The sequence below is a fragment of the Amblyomma americanum genome, chromosome 6 (assembly GCF_052857255.1).
Source record: "Amblyomma americanum isolate KBUSLIRL-KWMA chromosome 6, ASM5285725v1, whole genome shotgun sequence".
NCBI lineage: Eukaryota > Metazoa > Arthropoda > Arachnida > Ixodida > Ixodidae > Amblyomma > Amblyomma americanum.
Genome location: NC_135502.1, coordinates 78,721,464 through 78,742,633, shown reverse-complemented (window position 1 = coordinate 78,742,633; position 21,170 = coordinate 78,721,464). Strand labels below are relative to the sequence as shown.

Here is a 21,170-nt window from a genome sequence, read left to right as displayed (position 1 = left end):
AAGATGGATGTGCCGAGCGTCTGGCTTGGCCCAGTATCTCGCCGTTGCACTCAACATGAGGCACGAAAGAAGACAAGGGGTGTCAGTTTTTGAGAAAGGCACAACTGTACGTAGGCCATTGCTGAGCGCGCTCTGTTCAAGGATCCAATTAAACACTACTCAATGACCTTTTAACGTGACAGCGTTAAAGGCCCCGTTCCCCAGGAAATCCGGTGTCGGTGTTGTCGGCATCAGCGCTGTGAGCGAAAAATCACGATAATGGCTCTGGCAGGTGGTCCGCAGAGGGCAAACTAGGAAGCAGGTGGGCCACCGGGGTCACGCGACCTGGCGGCGTCATCACAACCTGCCTATTAATAGTGAGCAGACTGCCCACCATGGCAGGTAGCAGTTAAATTAATGTTTGGCAGGTCGAGAAGAACAACTTAGACTACACCAGGTCCACGTTGTAGGTTTCATATAAAATTGTTTGTTACATTTCATCACAGTTTTTGCGTCTTCGATGGTACCTTACGGAGCACAAAAAAAAAATCACTCGCTTTGCCTAATGACAGCTGCTTGAGTCGGAAGCGTGGTTGTGTCCGTGGCCAACTTGAAGTGCTTTGTATGAATAAATTTAGATGGCCTCACTATGTTTCTATTTGGTAGCTTCAGCAGTGACGACCGCTTACATAAACGACTGAAGGTTCAGTGGATGTTCACCATTTTTTTCGAAGCTGCTTCACCAAGTTTGGCTATAATTTACAGTCTTCACTGCGTTTTTGGGTGTTGAAAAAAGGTGTTCGCATGGACGAGTTGAAGTGCTATGCACACAGTTTATGAGAGGGAGCCACAATACGTCCAGTAACAAACACAAAAAGACCTGCCGAGAAATGCAAACGATAAATATCCCCCCCCACCCCCCCGCCCGCCCCTCTCTTATCCTTACCCACACACGTGTGGTTCGGGCCCTCGTTCAGAAATAAATTCATTGATTCATTCATAACGAACTCTCCGTTCGTGTATGTCCTTCAAGTCGTGCGCTTCGCTACGTTGCATTTACTTGGCTCGCAACGCGGAGAGAAAAGTGCAATGTTATTGTTGGTTGCGACAAGTTTCTTTGTTGGGATCGTGTTAAGTAGTGCTTTCGCACGAAACTTTAACTTGAACCGCATCAACATGCTAATATTTAACCCGGCGAAACCTCATAGTAGTCACCATACTTGCGGCTAAGCGCGTTCGCTTGCGTGCCATGAAACTAATCGGGGACTGTACAGTCACCATTAATTTTAAGGCGAAAGCCTTTAATGGCTCATGCTCACGGCCACGGTCGCGTCCGTCCGTCCGTACGTCCGTCCGTGGCGCTTAATTTAGTGGGAACTATAAGAACAGGAGAAAAAGAATGGTTGCTTCAGACGGAGGAGGACGAAGTGGCCCTAGAAACAAAGTTTTATGACTGTAGAGTAATTAGTTAATTAGTTAAATTCAATAATGTCAAACTTGCGTCTAATCAGTGCGGACGTCTATATAGCCACGGGAACGGTGGGACGTCACATCCAACGGAAGTCGTCACAACATAGTGAAATAACTCGGGAACTGAAAAAGATAAAATAGGAAAAAAATAATAGTTACATCACATATAGGAGGAAAAAAGAACCTAGAAGGCAAGTTTGTTGACTGTAGAGTAATTTTATAATTAATTATAGTGAAATATGTCAATATATTGCGTCGAAAAAAAGTGTGACGTGACATCCACCGAAAGTCGTCACAGCACAATGAAGAAAAAAAAAGAATGGACGGAAAAAACTCCGGATTTAGTAATTAACAATTAATAAGTGATAGAAATTAGTAACTAATAAATGAATGAAGTTAGCAATCAATTCATAAATGAGTAGTAATTATATAATAATTCGTAGAGGCAGCAACAGTAGCCGCCAAAATTCGCGCGGAAAGGCTTTCGCCTCACGCAGTTTAGATCGTCAAAGGGCTCCCCAAATTTTTTGCATTTGCTCCATGGTAAATCAAGAGCTCGTCGACCTCGTTATGAAAGGAAGCTGATGGCATCATGATCGGAAGTAACGTCATAATTTTTTTAATAGTTAAGAAAGTGAATGCGATCACGACAATGGAACCATCTTTTTCTGGAAAGCAGTGCTCGGGATAACATGTCACAGTGCCTATTACTCTTGGCATAACCATCAGTTGCCGCCAAGGAACTCACCGTGACACCCCCACACCCCCCCACATTCTTTTTTTTTCGCGGTGAAAACTCAGTTCGCAGCCAGCATGCTTCAAAAATTTTCTGAGCACAGTGCGCCATTTTTTTTTTTACATTTAACACAACCTGTATCATCCGACATGGCCGATAATTGGAGATAGCAGTCGGGCACAAAAAGAAAAAAATACCGCTTTCTTATGAGTGTTATTTCGAATTAGAAGACGCTGGAATACACCTAAACAGCTGAGTGTTGTTCGTTTACTTATCTCTGTAACTTTACTATTACCTACATATTTCACCGCAGTCTAACTAGATCCGTTAATAGAAATGCCGACTCCGAAACTCAAGGGAACATCGAAATTGTCTTACGGCGTGTGGTAAAGAACCGCCAGCGATAAAATAATGTTGCCTGAGGCTGAGTAAGCTTGTAGAAAGTCGTTTATTGCACAAAAGTTAAAATTAGTTCTTTAAAAAATTCAATGTTTGGCAGTAGGATAGTAAGCATTATTGAAATGTCACGATTGCGAAATTTTTACGCTTAAGGCTCGTGTACATCGCTATAAACAAAAAAAAAAAGGTGGAGGCAAAAACCCTTCCTTCGAACCGCTGCTCGGCATGAATAAGCATGCGTGCAGAATGCACAAAGACCCACGCTAAATGCAAATAAATATTCCGGTCTTCTTCGCATTTATACATGCAGGCTAATCTAAATACCGCTTATGCAATGACCATCTACTCTGTGCAAAGTCTTGCGCAGGACATTGTCGATGTCGTGCCTGACAATTAGGTGACCACGTCAAGGTTATGGACACGATGTGGTCCGGTAGGACAGCCCGCGCCCAGGGAAAGGGCGGCCACTGAGCCACCGCTACCATGTGGCGGGGACTATATAAGGCTATGCTGCGGCAACAGCAGGCACTTGATCGCTCCGTTGCGAACGAAGACCACCGCCACAACCATGAAGGCCGTGGTGAGCGTTGAACTCCGTGCTTCCTGTCGCGGAACCGTCGGATTACCGTCTTCTATCTCACGCGGTGTCTGCTATTGCAGCTTGATTGCGCGCAGAGCTCTAAATATGAGTACAGCCTGACTTAAGTTCCACTTCTCGCCAGTTTTCTGTGGGCTGTAACGTGCTTTATCTTATTACCTTAAATATATTTAAGATGTCACGACGAACTAATTCTTCTATTTCTTGCATGGCAAGTCCCCTACTCTCATAGTGATAAATATGTAATCGGTACAAACGCTCATTTTATCATAACACACCGGAGAAAATGCGCACCATGAGTTGAACAATGACGTAGAGCATTACGCCACCCAGCATCGTGATGGCTACTGCTGCAGCTACAGTACAAAGAGCTCGCAAAATTTGTTGACGACGGTCATCGATTGAAAACACTTAACCTTAGGCAGAGTTTACGTCCTGCTCGACATCGAGTTGGGTATTAGGCAAAGAAAGGTGCTACTGAGACTGACGGTACCTTTTCTAGAGCAGGGGCGGGCTGCACATATCCAGGCTCTCGCACGAACTCGGCTCGCTCGACTGTACGAGAGAACCACACGTGCATGCAAAACAATTCGGCTTCGAAACTCCCCAGGAGATACCACCGACTTGCGTACATCTTTGTTTCTTTAACTCCGCCCATTTTGAACTTTGCAGCTTTGCGCTGCTGTCCTCGCTGTTGTCCTTGCCGTTGCTTCCGCTGTCGGCTTCGGCGGCCTCGGTGGCTACGGTGGCGGCTTCGGCGGTGGTCTCGGTGGCTTCGGCTACGGCGGTGGACTCGGCCACGGCGTCGGCTTCGGCCACGGAGGCTTCGGCGGCCACTACGGCGGCAGCTACGCTGGCAGCTACGCCGGCTCCTACGGGGGCCACTACGGCGGCGGCCACCTCGGCGGCTTCTACGGTTGAGCGAGTGTTATACTAGGATTTATAAATTTGTGAGTATGCCCTCGAGCAATGTGCGTGCGCTCTGAGTTTTAAAATTTTAATCCGTGATTACTGTACACTTTTTTTTAATTTATAGCTATTTGTAGTATATCAAACTTCCTGCTTCTTATTTAGCTATAAAGTAATACTGTTGATATGCCGGGCTGAACGCCCCTACACAGACGTCAGCACAGCCCATTGACCATTCTTGTAATATAAAGTTTTCTTACGTTTTGCATCAGACCTATAAACGCGAATTCCCTGTAACCGTGCGCGTTATCAAGCATGCTTCTTTTTTTAGGGTTAATAACAATAATTGGTTTTGGGGGGAAAGGAAATGGCGCAGTATCTGTCTCATATATCGTTGGACACCTGAACCGCGCCGCAAGGGAAGGGATAAAGGGGGGAGTGAAAGAAGAAAGGAAGAAGAGGTGACTTAGTGGAGGGCTACGGAATAATTTCGACCACCTGGGGATCTTTAACGTGCACTGACATCGCACAGCACACGGGCGCCAACATTAGAAATTTTGGAATATCGAATCGAATGTTTTACTATTAGATCGGCAGCGCGAATAAAAAAAACCTCTATACTATTTGATACGAATTTATTACGATCTCGTGTTCTGCAATAGTTTTCGTATAATAGACACAAAGTTAGTACCGGGCGTGCTGCACTTTTTTGGGGTATTTTTAAAACTGGGACCACTTCGACATATAACAGTATTCTGCCGCCATAGGTCTGCGGGTCAAGCTCTTCGTTCGTACGGCGGCGTTCATGATGCTCTAGCATATCGGTTGCAAGACTGGGCGACACTACAGGGTTCAGCCAGGTTCAGCAAACCCTGCCTTCATGCCTGATGGCGAAGGCCACGGCTGATAACTGTCGTCCCTGGCATGAACTGAGATAGGTGGCACCTACTTCGTTCACCGTCTCGTGCTCAGCAAAATGTAATTTTCCGAGCAGCATGAAATGACGGTCACAGAGTTCACATACTCACTTCGTGCTGTTCGCGTCATAGTAAATACCACTGTCGCGTCTTCCAACAGCTACACCTTTAACATGAGTTATAGAGCTGCCGCTAGCTCTTCGCCGTTTTACATGAACATTCATTTTGCAGGAATACTCGCAGGTGTATCGAATAGTCATGCGAATATTCGTTTCGTATTCGATTAGTATATTTAATTATTTGTTTCGTATTCAATTTGTTTTTTTTTTTGCTAGACTGCTACTAATCGATTCGGCACCGAAACTAGACTATTGCTGCTCGATTTAGTTTTGAGAAACCACTATTCGCACAACGCTTACTTTTTATTTAAAGCTGGATCGTAGGCAATCAACAAGACGAATGATCACAAAAGCAGACCTTCACATTAAAAAAAATTTGCGTTAGCTTTCATTCAGCCACACTTAGATATGTGTACTGATTCCAACTACTTTTCTTTCGTCCAAACACGCTATACAGGTCGGAGCTGAGCGTACCACCTCTTTTTTGTGCAGTTTTTCCTGATGCTACAGCCTGTAATTCAGAAAATAGCAGCAGGCCAAGTCGGTAGCCGAGTGGCGTTCAGGCAGTGACGTTAGACCCTACGTTTCAGAACTGCTTTCTGTTATGACCAATACCCCCCTTTCTTCCTGCGTCTCTTCCAGAGCCCCGTTCACAAGAACCTGTCAAGTCCACCATCATGGGATTCACCGTCTGCTTATTTAATTCGATTAAGGAACAAAAATAAATTGATGAAACCAACGACATACCGAGCAGTGTGTGCTTGAGAGGCGTCATTTTTTTTTTGTACGCTATCACTACTACCTCACCGTAGAGTAGTTGTAGGGTTGGCAGTGCCTACGCTGGTCCACCTTCATTCCCGCTTGAAAACAATGCAGGCAGGCAGCACTACTTCATCCGACCATCCACGCGGACTGAGTGGAGGGAAGCGGCGAATGCATTCCAAGCACTCTGTTGCTCTCTCGAACCACGGTCATCATAACGAGTACATTCGGTCAATAATGAGCAGATCTTATGAAACCCCGGCAAATAAATTTCAACAATGTTAATCAGCTTCCAGCAGCCATTGCACAATAGCTGCAGCATCGTAACTGCTCGCGTGTGTTACAAACGCAGAATTTAATGATAAAAGGATTCAATTAAACGTGAAATTCGGTGCTATGAAGCTAGGGCAGCTTTGGGGTGCTTAAACAGTCCTTCCTGCAGTAACTCGGGTATGCTCGGAGGAGCATTACGCCAGCTGCAGCCAATGTGAGGCGGGCGTCGCGCCAGCTGCAGCTGAATGGAAAGAGGGTGTCAAGATGAAGAGCGTGAAACGAGGCTGCGAGCACATGCAAATGCCAGAAAGAAGAGAAGAATGAAGGAAGAGTAAATGATAAATCATGGATGAAGCCGGTCCTTAGACAGGCTCCAAAACTGACGACGTGCGCGGCGAGCTGAACAGCAGCGCAAAAGATGAGAGGGCCAACGTGACTCAGCCGATCCAGTGGATATGGCGAGGCAGAAAGCCGAAGCAGAGCGGCGAAGGCAGAAAAACTTGCTAGACGGGATGCGGGAATCAATAAAAAGCAATAAACGCGGTTGCATGTACGTGCAGATGTCAGAAAGGGGAGGCGAATGATGAAGTCGCCGGAGGAACGTACGATATAAAGGCGAGTACAAGTGGCTTCAGAGCAGAGGGAACGACGATTGGAATCGAAACGAGCATCTCAGGAGGCTTATCGCAAGAGGAAAACCGAGGAACGGCTGCAAGAACATTTGGGTTCAACACGAAATTTCGTGTTAAGTAAATGGTAAACAAAGCTAAACAAGGACGAAGTGCTAGTGAACCTAAGTGGCCTTTAGCTTAACCAGGTAAATCGGGAGGCTATTTTTTCAGGCGGCGGGGGCCAATGGAAAATAACTTTTTCTCATTCTTCTGGAGAGGCGGAGGAGTTCTTTACCAGGAAATAGCGTGAGAGTAACAGCGTTTGCCGTACAGGTGCGCAAACCTATAGAGGGCAATGAAATCAAGTGCACCTCACAGGTGCACGTGTGAAGTACAGCGCTGCTTCATTTGGCAAACAAGTGATATCACGCACATGATGTCATTAATGAAAGGAACGCAGGAAGCCAACCGCCAAGAACGAGAAAAGCATGTGCGAAAATGTTGAGGAGGTCGCCGAGGAAGGCGACCGCGGCCACATTAATTGGAGGGCTGCCGGAGAGCACACAGCAGCGGAGCGGCGGCGCCAGCGTCCGGCCCTGGCCAAGGTTCTGAGCGTTCTCTCCAGCGCGTGCTGGGACACTTCGTCCTGTTTGGCATTTGGCCACTGCCAGCTGCGCGAGTCGCTACAATGTAATTCTATTTTAGCGTTTTATAGAATCACCTTGAAACAATTACAGAGAAAGCCATATTAGTGGAACGATGACAGGTCTTTTAGATCTCGAGTCCACTACTCTACGAAGTCATGTGCCAAAAGAGGGAGGGGAATTAGTGTAACCATAGACACGGTAGTTGGACGTACGAAGTAAGCTACGCATGCATTGCTCACTGCGTTGCGTGCGCTGTGAACGGCACAGAGTACTTTTTGTCTGCCTTGCAATAGCGACCATCAAATGGGTCTACACACAATGGCGCCTTTTAGTGATAAGTCCAAACATATCAGCGGTTGGTTCAAGAAGTTTTTATCCGTAATCATTAATTACAAGCGTGGTTGCATTGCGTGGTTGCGTGGTGACATGATCATGTCTGAAAACATCTCAGATCTGAAAATTTAACCGCCACCAATTCAAAGCTTCGTCACCAGGCCAAAAGCAGTTCTCAAGTTAGCCCTCTGACCTTTAGGAAAATAATATTTCTACTTCCAGAGATGAGCCTTGTCGCTTCCTGAGCTTCGGTTCGTGGGTTATCCCGTCTTTGCTCGTGGTCAAGACTTGAGGTGCATGGTGCGTTTCCCAATAGTTATTCCTATGTGTTTCGTACGGTTTCGTGTAGGGGTGGGGAGGGAAAATTTCAAAGTATATTCAAAGCTGTTTAACGTTGAGAGATATGGACGCAATATGAATAATAACTTCATGAATCGAAAGGGACGACCTCGAATAAATGCTCGTGTGGGGTTAAATACCCCGTAATGGTTTCTTCGAGAGTCTGTTCTCCCATCAGGACAGGTTGTTCTTGGACGCTGCAGTCCAGTGCTTTCATGGTGCTGATTAGTTCAGCCTATGCTTAATAGCCGTCCGGACGTACTGCGGACTCCCATTCGGCCAGATTCAGCGGCAACTGTGACGTCAGAGCGGTGTCTTGGCAGGAACGCGAGCAGAAGCCTTAGTTTAGCCCTCGCGCTCGCCGACGATATTCGTCCCTGCTTGCTAGATTGTACATTTTACTTTGCGGCCCCGAGGGTTCAAGTTTGTTCGGTGAATGTGAGTTCTGTGCCGGCCCAGCGACAAGCAGTCTCTGCTCCGAAGAAGATGCGGTGGTCGTATGACACGAACAGCTCTTCCAAGAATACCAGTGCGAGGCTCACTGTGACCTCGGGATGTAGGAACGGTTCGAAGAAGCCGCGAATGGTAGAAGTTGGCGGCAGCATCCAGAATGCCCCACACGAAAGAAAATTAGCTGTGGTTTAAACTTTAGTTAACCCTGGTGAGAAGCGAAAGTTTCCTTCGCATGGCACACTGCCGAATGACTGTCTGTAAAGCGTCGATGAAATGCACGTGTAGCAGAGTCATGCACACTAAATCTGATCACAGTCTTCCGGCGCTACGCCTCACTTGAAACGATCTCCACGTCCACTGCCGAAGTTGAAGAAACCTCTGACTCTGTGTCCCTATTTGACGGGACGCTTCGAGATCACATGGCTGAATTTAACCAGCAGATGAAGTTAAAAAGTCACGTGGCCTCTCGGCCATTCATGAATTTAATATGCACCTGCCGCGGTAGGGAGGTTGCTCACAGTCCAATGGGGCAGTTGCCACCTTCCACGATGGGCAGATTCTGATGACGTCGGTAGGTCACATGACCTGCCACGTGACTGCACTGACGCTGCCCTGTTGAACCCCCCCCCCCCCCCCCCCCCCCCCCCCAGCGTAGTGAAGCTCTCTCTTGAAAACAGGACCCAGCGCATCAATGCACGATGCGGCGGGTTGAACCATGCTCTAGAAGACACCCCGCCTCCACCACCACAAAGAGCTTTGTTTTGCAGCTGTAGCACTCTAGGAGCGGGTCAAGTTCTTACAGTCCCCGCTGCAGGCCTTAAGCAAGATGTAAGAAGGGAAGTTTGGAAGCATTGCTGGGGCAGAAGTCTCGCACAACGCACCAAACACGCGCGCGTCGCAACACTGGGTACCTCTTCTGCTGTCTTTCAGCTCGGCAGAGGTGACCAATTAATCGTGAGCATCGACCTCGTCATTGCTTGTAGCCGAAAAATATCCGTCGAGAAAGGAGGTCCAGTGTGAACCCCCTTGTCTAGATGTCGCCATTACCTCAGCGGCTGGTTGTCCACCGTGGCGCGGTTAGCCCGGGACAGTCACAGGCTGTTGTGTCAATTCTCGTAAATGCGCGTCGGCTAAGTGGAGAATGGACCATTCCGCCCCGTGCACAGAGGAAAAGAGGTTTCGTGGTCGCCGCAGCGCTCCAAAAAATGGGTGCGCATCTCCGCGCTGTTGTTGTCAAGTTCGTGTTCATACGCCAGAAAAGCCGCGCGCAGGTTCTCCCGAAGGCCAGAGGTCCCCTAACAACACCCCGCATCGACACCTCAAATCAGCCTTCCCGACAACTGCCAAGGCCATTTCCCCCGCGCTTTTCCGTGTTTTACTCTCCTGCTGCAGCCCATCTGCGTAGAACGTAAGCCGTCCAACGACGTAACACCAATTTTATGAGCCTTTAAATTACCTTGGTGAAGCGCAGGTTTATGCGTTGAAACCTGAGATATTGAGAAGCGCTTTACGGCTTTCAACGCCACAAGTGAAACCGTTTTAGTGCTAGCAGCTTTAGTATTGACAACAGAAAAATTCGGCAATGATGACGTACTAAGAACAAAAATTTCCACACACCGGTGACCTCTGCAGGACACATATGTAGCAGATGCAACACCCCATAGGAAAGCATGCTAACGTTTCGAGGTCGATAACTTTCAAATTTCTTGCGGTGGGTCGTAAAACGCAGGTCATTGGAATGATCTCAGTGAGGAGGACTGGGGGACCCTGCTGTGCTCGGAGTACCCGACCGTGCAGACCATCGCCACCATCGAGGCCGCCAGTGTTGTGGACCTTAGGAACATAAGCACTTGATGGAAGGGAAGTAGCGCAACGACGCGCGGCCTAAGATCACAGGGAAGAGTATACAAAAGGGCGCAAACACAGCGCTGAACTAACACCTGGCCTCTATTCGGCGTGCTGCTCATATAAATACACGTAAGACAACAAAAAATGAATTAAAACCACCGCAATGAGCACACTCATGCACCAGCAAGCCCGCAAGACAACAACAGCTGAGTCATACCGTTCAAGAGACGAAATTCTTTTCCCCATAAAGATACCTGCGGGGCACTTACACAGCTGTCACCCTGCTTATGTATCTCTGCGGCCTCAGTTCTTTATAGACACAGCTGATCCTTGTTTCTTGAAACAACTCGACGATTTTCGAGGTACGGGATGCACTCGCAGTAGCGACAATGGATGGGGGGTTTCGAGAAGCTTCTTGTGGTTCTGCCTGAGCCTATCATTTAGGCCGTACCCCGTAGGGCCAATACAAAAGCTGTTAGATGCGAGAGGAATTAATTGCGCAAGATTTTTCGGCACTTCACAAATTCCTGTTCATGCTTTCAAGCAAGTCGGGGATTGTTTTCTCGGTGTTGTTGGCGCACACACACAAACTTGCTAGCTTTTCCGTAGCCAGAAAAGCAACGTCCACTTCGACTCCTTTTTTTTTCCTGTTTTACATCCAGGGCTGGGGGCTGATAGCTGGGAAAGATTCCATTTTTTCAGCAATACATCGGCCAAAGACGAAAGCACGCCTGCTCACAGTGCCCGGATCCTTTACTGCAAGCGAACTCGCACTGGCAGCCGCTCATTTTTTTTTCCGAACTGAAAATTTCGTTCACAGCCAGCATGTTCAAGCATTCTCCATCTACAGGCAGCGAGTTGTTACATTGCGCAAATGATGCATCATTCGACATGGTCGTGCAATTAAAGTAAGAGCCGGTGGCAAGCAAAAAAAAAAAGCGTTCTCTGATGAGTGTTGATGAATGTTGATTAACAAGAAGCCTAAATGCTCCAAACAGCGCAGTGTTGTTCGTTTTCAACTCTCGTCACATTCACTGCCATTGCTTGATGCGTCAACAAAATGCCGAATTCCACACACAAATGTCCATCGAAATCATCTGATGGCTTTGACAAAAAGAAAAAACACCGGCGCAAAATGTTACGCGAGCATAATAAACTTACCAGATATCTAATTATTTGAAAAAAAGCGAAACTACTTGTTTAGAAAATAAACGATTGGTAGTAGGATATTTGACAGTATTGAAATATGCATAAGGGAAAGACGAACACATTTTAAAGTTCATGGTTTCCGTACATTGCCCTAACAAAAAGAAACAGTGAAGGCAAGAACCGCTTCATTCGCACCGTTGGTCGGCACGAATACTCCTGCGAGCAGAATCCACAAAGACCAGCGCTAAAAGAAAATAAAAATTCCAGTCCGCATTTTTACACGCAGGCTGATCTAAATACCGTTTATGCGACGGCCATTCGTGCCTTATGCAGAGTCTTACGGAGGGAATTGTCGATGTCGTGCCTGACAATTAGGCCACCACGCCAAGGTCGTGGACACGGCGGGGTCCGTTAGGACGACACGTGCCAAGAAAAGACAGCTTTCACCGTGAAAGGGCAGTCACTGTGAACAACTGCTACCAGCCGCCGTGTACTATATAAGGCTACTCTGCAAGAACAGCAGGCACTTGATCGCTCCGTTGCGAACGAAGACCACCGCCACAACCATGAAGGCCGTGGTGAGCGTCCTGCTCTATGCATCTAATAATTAAAGTGTCGAATTAGCACATTTAAGCTCACGTAATGTATGCCACTGTAGCCAGGTTGCGCGCTGAACGTCAGACATAAGTGCAGGCTCACTTAGGTTTCAGTTCTTCTCGCCCGTTTCCTATGGGCTGTGAGTCATTTGTGTTGTAAGTTTTAAAACATTTCGTGTTCAGCGATAAACAAATTTTCACTTTCTTGCAGGTAAGGCCAATGCGATCCATAGTCATAAATGTGCAATCAGCAGAAATGCTCGCTTTATCCTAACATTCTGCACCAAATGAGTATCACAAGTTAAAGAGGGACAGGCAGCCTTACCTCCCAGTGTCTGATGACCGCAGCTTTATCTATAGCACCAAGGCCACGCAAAATTTGTTCATAGTGGTCACTGACTGAAAACACTAACCTTATGGAGCATTTAAATGCAGTCCGATATAGAGCCGTATATGAGGCGAAGAAGTTTTATCCTGAGACTGACAGTGCCAGTTGCAATATAACGACGGGCTTCCAATACCAAGGTTCTTACCCTAGCATGAACTCGATTCACTCTATTCCGTGAAAGGAGCATACGCACATACATAAAGAACTGAACTTCAGAACTCGATTTCCAGAACTTTCTTTGCCTCAGGAGAAGTCACTGACTGGCGGGCACCCATGTTTCGTTAATTCCACCAACTTGTAACTTTGCAGCTTTGCGCTGCTGTCCTCGCTGTTGTCCTTGCCGTTGCTGCCGCTGTCGGCTTCGGCGGCCTCGGTGGCTTCGGATACGGCGGTGGTCTCGGTGGCTTCGGCTACGGCGGTGGACTCGGCCACGGCGTCGGCTTCGGCCACGGAGGCTTCGGCGGCCACTACGGCGGCAGCTACGCTGGCAGCTACGCCGGCTCCTACGGAGGCCACTACGGCGGCGGCCACCTCGGAGGCTTCTACGGCTGAGCGAGTGTTCTACTAGGATTTAAAATTTTGTGAGTATGCGCTTGAGCAAGGAACGCCATAATGTGTTTTGAAACTATTTGGAGCTTTGTACTATTTTTAATATACTCCTTTTTCTAAAATATCTAACTTACTGCTTCTTTACTTCATTATGAGGTACTGCCGTTGATACGCCGGTGCGTAACAAGATTATACTGACGTCAAGCACAGCCGACTGGATACGATTGCAGCTCTTGAATCTAAAGCTGTTGTACGTTTTGCACTACACTAACCCCTATACGATCAATCAAATTCCTTGTAGCCATGCACGTTCTGAAGGTATTTTTTTTATTAAAAGCTGGCTTCTAAGAAACCAACAAATAAATACAACAAACAAACAATCTTATTTAACGATAGCATTCTTTCTACCCACACTTAAAGAAGTGTACTGATTCCAACAACTTTTATTCGACCAAACATCTATATATCGCAGTTCAGCATTCATCCGCCCTCAATGCATTTTTGTTTAATAAGGAGCACTGAATTTTCGAAAATAGCAGATCGCCAAGTTGCCACCAGGGTAGCTTTGAAGCTGTTGCGTAAAACCTTGGGTTTCAGAACTGTTTTCTGTTGTGACCTATACCTTCCCTTGTTCCTGCATCTTTTCCAGAGCCCCGATCACAAGAAACTGTCAAGTCCACCACTATATGAACAACCTACGGCTTATTTATTTGACTAAGGAACAAAAATAAATTTTCGAAAACAACGACTGGCCGACGACTGTGTGTTTGAGAAGCGAAACATTTCTTTTCGCTTTCTCAGATGTTGCTCTATAACATCACAGAAGAGTAGTGGAAGACACGGTACTGCACGCGCTGATTCTGCTCGTTTCCCACTTTGAAAACGGCGCACGCAGGCAGCATATCTCATGCGATGATCTCTGTGAGCTAAGGGGAGGGAGGCGACGGATGCATATCAAACACTTCTCTTGCACTCACCAACGAACTTCATGACAGCGAGTCCACAATAATTGGCGACCATTATGCATACCTCCGGCCAACCAATTACCCTAATGGTTTTCACGGCCAGCAGGAATTATCGTTGAATGTCTTTTGGATTATCGCATACGAGTGATATTATCCTTGATGTTAGGCTTGCTCTTGGTCTTGATCGAATAGTTATTGAATGTACTCGCGAAACATCAATTCTTTACCTGCTGTTCATTATTGAAGGATTTAGAGAAGAAACTGTTACAACTGAACCCGTTATATCTGACCATAACTTAATTTCTTTTTCCTGGAAGGCTTAAAGATCAAAAACACATGCGCTTGATGTCGTTACAGTTAACGGATATAGCAGAGCTGACGATGTGGCGATTATTGACGGTATTGAAGAAAATCTTGGAATTACATGTGATGATCTGGAAAGCTCTTGGCAATGGTTCGCTAATGTGCTTAGGCATTGCATCAAAGATTACGTTCCAAACAGCAAAATATTTAAACGGCGGGAACATCCATGGATTACTCGTGAAATTATACGCATTAAGCGTAGGCTTAAGAGATATCGTAAGAAGCATGGTACGTCAACGCCACTGTTTAAAGAAATCAAACATGACCTATTATCAAAAGTGAGCTGCGCCAGGACTAAATAGTTTTCGCACACTTAAGCAGAGTTTCTAAAGACGGATCCGCAGAAATTTTGGCGACACTTGAGTAAACCCAAAGATGCACTTATTAAAATTGAAGTCAGCGACACGATTATCACGGACGCTGCCGAAATAGCTGACAATTTTAATCAGTATTTCTGCGGGGTCTTTTCAGAATTAAATGAATATGAAATAGAAGCAGCGGCTGCACCAGAGGATAGCACTGAAGTAACTCGTGAGGGTGTCCTGGCGATGCTCTTGATACTGGACACTAAAATATCCGCTGGACCCGATATGCAGAAAAAATAGCACGTTGCCTCACAGACATCTTTAAACTGTAATTAGCAAGTGGAAAAATTCCTTCAGATTGGAAAATAGCACGCGTGGTTCCCGTATATAAAAAAGGTGATCAATTGTCAATTTCAAATTATCGGACTGCTTCCATAACATGCAGTTGCTGTAAGATGTTGGAGCATATTGTAGCCGGCTACCTGCGAAAGTTCCTGAGTGATCATAATCTTCTGTCTGATAATTAGCACGGGTTTAGGCAGGGGTTATCCACAGTTACCCAGACTGTTTTGTCTGTGCACGAATTTGAGCGAGTGCTTGATATGCCAGGGCAAACGGACGTTGTTTTCTTTGATTTCGGCGAGGCCTTTGATAAGGTGCCACATGGCAAAATAAGATTGAATGTATGGGTGTGCCTTTTTTATCATTCGATGGATTCAGGCCTACCTTACAGACAGATGTCATTATGTGGAAATCAATAAGACCGCTTCTAGTGTTGTTAGTGTGCACTCAGGAGTTCCTCAGGAAAGTGTGCTTGGACCATTATTGTTTTTAATATATGTCAATTATTTAGTTACGGTTGTTCCTGAAGATGTCTCTGTTAAGTTATTCGCATACGACTGTGTTGTGTTTAAATAAATTTCATCCGAACATGACCACAGCTTTGTACAAAAAGCAGTTTTTTTCATTGAAAAATGGTGTCTGAAATGGGCTATGGAACTTAATAGTGAAAAAACTGTTCTCTTGCGTATAACTAGAAAAAAGTCTCCCAGTCTGCTTCCTTACCTTCTTCCTGGCAATATGATTTTGGAAGTTGAGAAATATAAATATTTAGGTGTAGCACCAAAAAATAAGTAAAAATGGTCGGCACACATTACTAATTTTTCTACAGCTGCATTACGAAAGCTATTGGTTTTACGAAGAAAGCTAAAAGCTGCCCCATCACATATAAAAAAATTGGCTTGCGATACTTGTGTGCGGTCTTTACTTGAATATGCTTCAGTAGTGTGGCACTCATACACGAAAAAAGACAATGATCCTTGAAAGAGTCAATAGGAAAGCGGTTAGGTTTATATACGGAAAATACAAAAGGGAAGACTCTCCCTCGCAGTTGATGATCTCAAATAACATTCATACACTAGAAACCTGCAGAACGATTAATAGATTGATATTCTTGTTTAATAGTTTAACACGAAAAAATAAACTCAAGCTTACAGAGTGTATTAAACGTCCTCTAGTGAGAAGGACTAGGGGCGTTTATGAGCCTTCCCTTGCTCCCCTTTTCGCCAGAACTATCAGTTTTAAATACAGATTTCCCGTAGAACAGTGCAAGACTAGAATTTGTTACAGGCATCTGTATTTTACTCACAATTTTTTTCTGATGCGTTACATCGTCTACCTACCTGTTGATAATGTTTATATGTATGTTTTGTATCCGTGTGCTGCTAATATTGTACAATTTTATTCTTTTGGATTTATTCTTTTGGTATCCGTGTGCTTCTAATATTCTATAATTTTATACGTTTGGTTATGTAGCAATATAAATTCATTCCTGTTTGGGCCAAGCATTGGCCTGCAGTATTCTGAAATAAATAAATAATTAAATTAAATAGTTATTCCCAATGTGCAGGCCTGGACTTAAGCAGATGGAAGTACTATAGGCCTTTAATGCCCCAAAGCGACTCATTCTATGAGGGACTCGCAATTGAAAGTCTCCGGAAAATTTCGACCACCTGGTGTTCTTAACCGTTCACTGACATCGCATAGTTCACCATCCTCTAGCGTTTCGCCTCTATTTCTTTTCTTACAAACCGTCAACAAACCGTCAACAGTTTGTTTCTATTAATGACCTCACCTCAGATCCGAGTGCGGTTCACTCCGGTGTTCCGCAAGGCTCTGTGTTCGGTCCGCTTCTTTTCCTTATTTACATTAACAATCTACCCTCCTGCATTTAATCTCACATTCACCTATTCACCGACGACTGCGTAATATTCAGGGAAATAACATGCGATAGCGACATACTAATGCTACAATCCGACCTCGACTCCATCTCAACCTGGTGTAAATCTTGGCTAATGGACCTTAATGTTAACAAGTGCGAATTCATGCGTGTGTCTCGAGTGACTAATAACTTGCCCTCTTATCGCCTTAACAGTTTGTCTCTAGACTCCGTACACTCTTATAAATACCTCGATGTTCACATAACTAATGACCTTACCTGGACTGCTCATGTCACACATGTTGTTAACAACGCCAACAAAACACTTGGATACCTTCGTTGTAACTTTGCTAAAACACCATCATCGCTGAAACTTTTACTGTACAAAACACTAGTTTTACCTAAACTCGAATACGCAGCATCGATATGGGATCCTTATCACCAGAACTTAACGCACTCACTTGAGATGGCCCAAAATGCCGCTGCTCGATTCATTCTCTCTAACTACAACAGAACTGCAAGCATAACCAGCATGAAATCTAGTCTCGGTCTGCCATCCCTTGCGTCTCGTCGTAGAACACTTCGTGTTGGTCTTTTTCATAAACTTCTTCACCATTCTTACCTGCACGAATAACTTATTTCGCCCCCACAGTAAGTGTCACCACGGATGGATCACGCCCACAAGGTTGGAATACCATTCTGCGGAACGAAAACCTACTTCCATTCGTTTTTACCCCGGACATCCGACGAGTGGAGTCACCTTCCCGCACCACTGGCACTAATCGATGATCACCGTTTATTTCAAGATGCATTACCAACACTCTATTACCAGCAACCTTCTGTAATATTGTGCTCATATTTCTTTGTTTTACTACATTGTATAACCACTCCCCTCTATAGTGCCGTATGGCACTGAGGGTATTTCAAATAAATAAATAAATAAATATCGAAAAGCAACCGCCGTTGCCTGCATTGAACCTGCGTCTTTCGGGTCAGCAACCGAGCACCATAATCACTGAGCCACCGCGTTGGCTGCAATTTTTAATGTGTGTTAACATAACGTAGAATCGGATTGCTTGAGAAAAAAAAAACACAAAAGGAAACACGAAGCTCGGGGTTACGAAGCTAGGGCAGCTCAGCAGGTGCTTAATCAGCGCTTCCTGGAATGCGCGGAGGAGTGAGCAAGTTTATATGAATATTTATCGAGGGGGGAGGGGCTAACCAAGGTAACCTTTTTCATTTTTAAGTGTGGTAAGGGGGGGGGAGAGTCGCGTGCAGAGCTGAAAGAAATGAACTGTATCTCACAGTTTCGCCTGTCAGGTACAGCTTTATTTTATTCGGCAACTCCCATTCAGTCATTCTTCAAGGGAAGGAACGGCCAAGGACTAGGAAACTACATGCAGAGATTTATTTTTTTAGCGGTTTATGAAGTAACCACCGAAACAATTAGACAGAGTTATGTTTTTGTACTGATGGCATTTTTTAGATCCCGTCTCCAGTGTTCTACGAAGTAAAATGCCAAAGCAGTCCTGTGCCGTTCTTTAGTAATTTATCGAACGATACATAGCCGCCGGTGCCGAACAACTGCGTGTGGCGGAAGAGGCTTTCGTACTGCGCCCATTGCCGAAGGTTAGAAAAACATCACATCAGTTTTATCGGACTTCACTCTTCTCTCTCCACAGAAGCACAGCAGAGAAAAGCCTGTAGCGGTAGCTCAACTGATAGCTTACGGCGCGTAACCCAAAATACTTGGCTTTGTTCTCCACCTTCAGCCGCATTTTTTCTGTTTTATTTTCACGCATAAAAATATTTACTGAGATTTTTTTTTCACATATGAGAACACTATTGCATGTTTTCTTTTGCTTTCGCTTTAGCTCTGGTTGTTTTGCTTTGGCCCGCTTGGTTAGCAGATCGCTTTGCTTCACATAACACCTCGGGACGCTGCGTTTTCAAGGGGAATTGGGAACAGTTGGGGAAAAGGATGCGAGGAAAAGGGTTATAGTCATATCGCCGGTACGTTTGACACTTATTACATGGTTTTAATACAAATGACCATGATTTTCATGCATTTATGTTTCATCTTCAATGAAGTGCGAGTTTGAGAAGAGTGGGAGCATGGAGCTTGATTTCGTGCGGGGATGGAGACGGGGAGTTGCCCGCTTCTTCCTTCTTATTGTTAAGTGCCTGGTGCACATGTTAAATATTACGGCTGAAGCGGCTCACACCGGGTCTGGTTAAAGATCACAGCTGAATATTACGAGCTTTAAGTCCAAGGAGGGGACAAAGGACAAAAAGAAAGATGAAATCCTGCGACACAACTGCAGTGAACTGCGTTCGGGTGAATAGCCATCCGATTCTTGGCCGATCCCCCAGTGTGGGTATGTGCCATCTTTTGATAGGCTAACAACAACAACAACAACAGTGAACAAGAGGGGGCGCAGCATTGACAGATCTGCGATGAATTCTGAAAGAAAGGATTGAAATCAAAAGTGGCATATTTTAGTTGAATGAAAATTCGACTAATCACTTTTTCGACGGTAGGCTTGGGGTCCTTCGAAACAGTTGCAACACTGTAGGCAATGTTTTACAACGACAGTGTTGATACTCACTGACCTTCTTGAAATGGAAACGCTCGAAACATTGCAGAATTGCCGCAACCTCATTTCTGACAGACTCTAAAGAATCCGTTAAGCCTGGTTTTTGGGGGAACATTTTCAACGTGCCCATAGCGCGTTCTGTTCTTTAAAGGCCTTTAAATTAGTAGCAGAAATCCGATGGACACCAGAATGCCGCTTTTTTATCCTTATCTCTTTCAGCGTGGATTTTGTTATATTATCAGCTATTTCGACGAGTTTGTCATAAACATTATGCGGAGTAACTTAAGAAAACCATTTCAGTGAAGTGCCGCTACTCAGCTGCCAATTTAGCAATTTCAACGACAATTATATCTTCCACACCAGACATTATGGTATTAATATTTAAATAAACAAAATGGCAACCTACTATAGAGTGGTCGGTGAGCTTCTGCTTATATAACTGAAGAGGTAGTGCGCCTGTGCAGCTCTCACAATCACCTGGTCTAGGCAAGAACCAGTCTTGACAGCTAAATATTCCTCCCTTCTATAGCTCATAATGGTTGGGTGAATCCACAATTTACCCAAAGTCTTTAGGCATTCACATACAACCTTACGAGACGGTGAAAGGCTGCCGAAATTTAAGTGACCAAGCAAACAGACAACGCAGTTGGACGATAAAGAGTGTAAGAAATCAGAGTTCAGAGAGAAAGGCATTTGCATTTTCGGAAGGGGGCCGTTTAGACTGCAAGCAAAAATTACATCCGTATCACGTTATATATTCTATATTGCCAGGCGCTCAGCGCAGAGAACTAAAGAAGTGGAAGGGACGCTTAACCTCTGTCTTAAGAGTGTGGCGCGGTAGAGTTAATATATGCGAAATTTGTCATACCCTACTTATCTTTCATAGATCCTTCATACCGCTCTTGGCGCAGTGGCCCAGCGGTTAAGCTAAGCGTCACTGCCCTGCGATGGCAGATGCTTCCGCCGGTTGGGCTTGTGCGACCGAGGTTGTTCTCCACCAGCAAATTCTCACGGCCAATCATTAACTTAACTGCCAGCTGCAGCGGTGCGCAACTGCTTTGAATACAGTGTGGGCAGGTTGGGATGACGACGCAAGGTCACGTGACCTTCGTGGCCCACCTGCCTCCTAGGTTGCTTCTCTGGGGAATTTTTCGTGGATTTTTCACTCACATTCAACGACGCCGGATTTTCTGTGACACGAGCTCCTTAACGCTCTCGCGTTAATATTTCAGAGCTGATCTGCGCACTTGTGGTGAACAAAATTATTTGGGTCTCTGCCTCTTCTAGCTGAGCGAGTAACTGGATAGCTAACGTGCGCATCCAAGGTGAGGATAGGCCTCAGTCTTGAATGCCAATTTCTGTAATACAAACACGTCAATAGAGTTAACTCTGGGTACACTTCTTTACGAATTCTACGTGCATTTTTATGCGGTGCAGTAAAAGACCTCACGACGGTAACAATACTCTCAGAGAAACTGCATTCCATTGCGGAGACAATCATTTCTTTGCATCCAGAACTGTAAATGTGCCTTAGCGAAGCGTCTTCGAGCTTCTTGGAAAATTTTTGCCGCTTTTAACCGAGACAAATTTGAGTCCGCTGGTATTGTTCTTCTGCGAGCTGCACAGAAAATGTTCCCGATAGAACTA

The 21,170-nt window shown here is 45.4% G+C and overlaps 2 long non-coding RNA genes across 2 annotated transcripts; both read left to right on the top strand.

Annotated features, from left to right (window-relative positions):
* The first annotated feature begins 3,125 nt into the window (after positions 1 to 3,125).
* Positions 3,126 to 5,869, top strand: LOC144094786 (uncharacterized). Its single transcript, XR_013306570.1, has 3 exons — positions 3,126 to 3,164; positions 3,855 to 4,132; positions 5,770 to 5,869. It is a non-coding gene; the product is annotated as an uncharacterized LOC144094786 (long non-coding RNA).
* Positions 5,870 to 12,079: 6,210 nt separating this feature from the next.
* LOC144094785 (uncharacterized) lies at positions 12,080 to 13,094 on the top strand. Its single transcript, XR_013306569.1, has 2 exons — positions 12,080 to 12,120; positions 12,836 to 13,094. It is a non-coding gene; the product is annotated as an uncharacterized LOC144094785 (long non-coding RNA).
* The last annotated feature ends 8,076 nt before the right edge of the window (positions 13,095 to 21,170 follow it).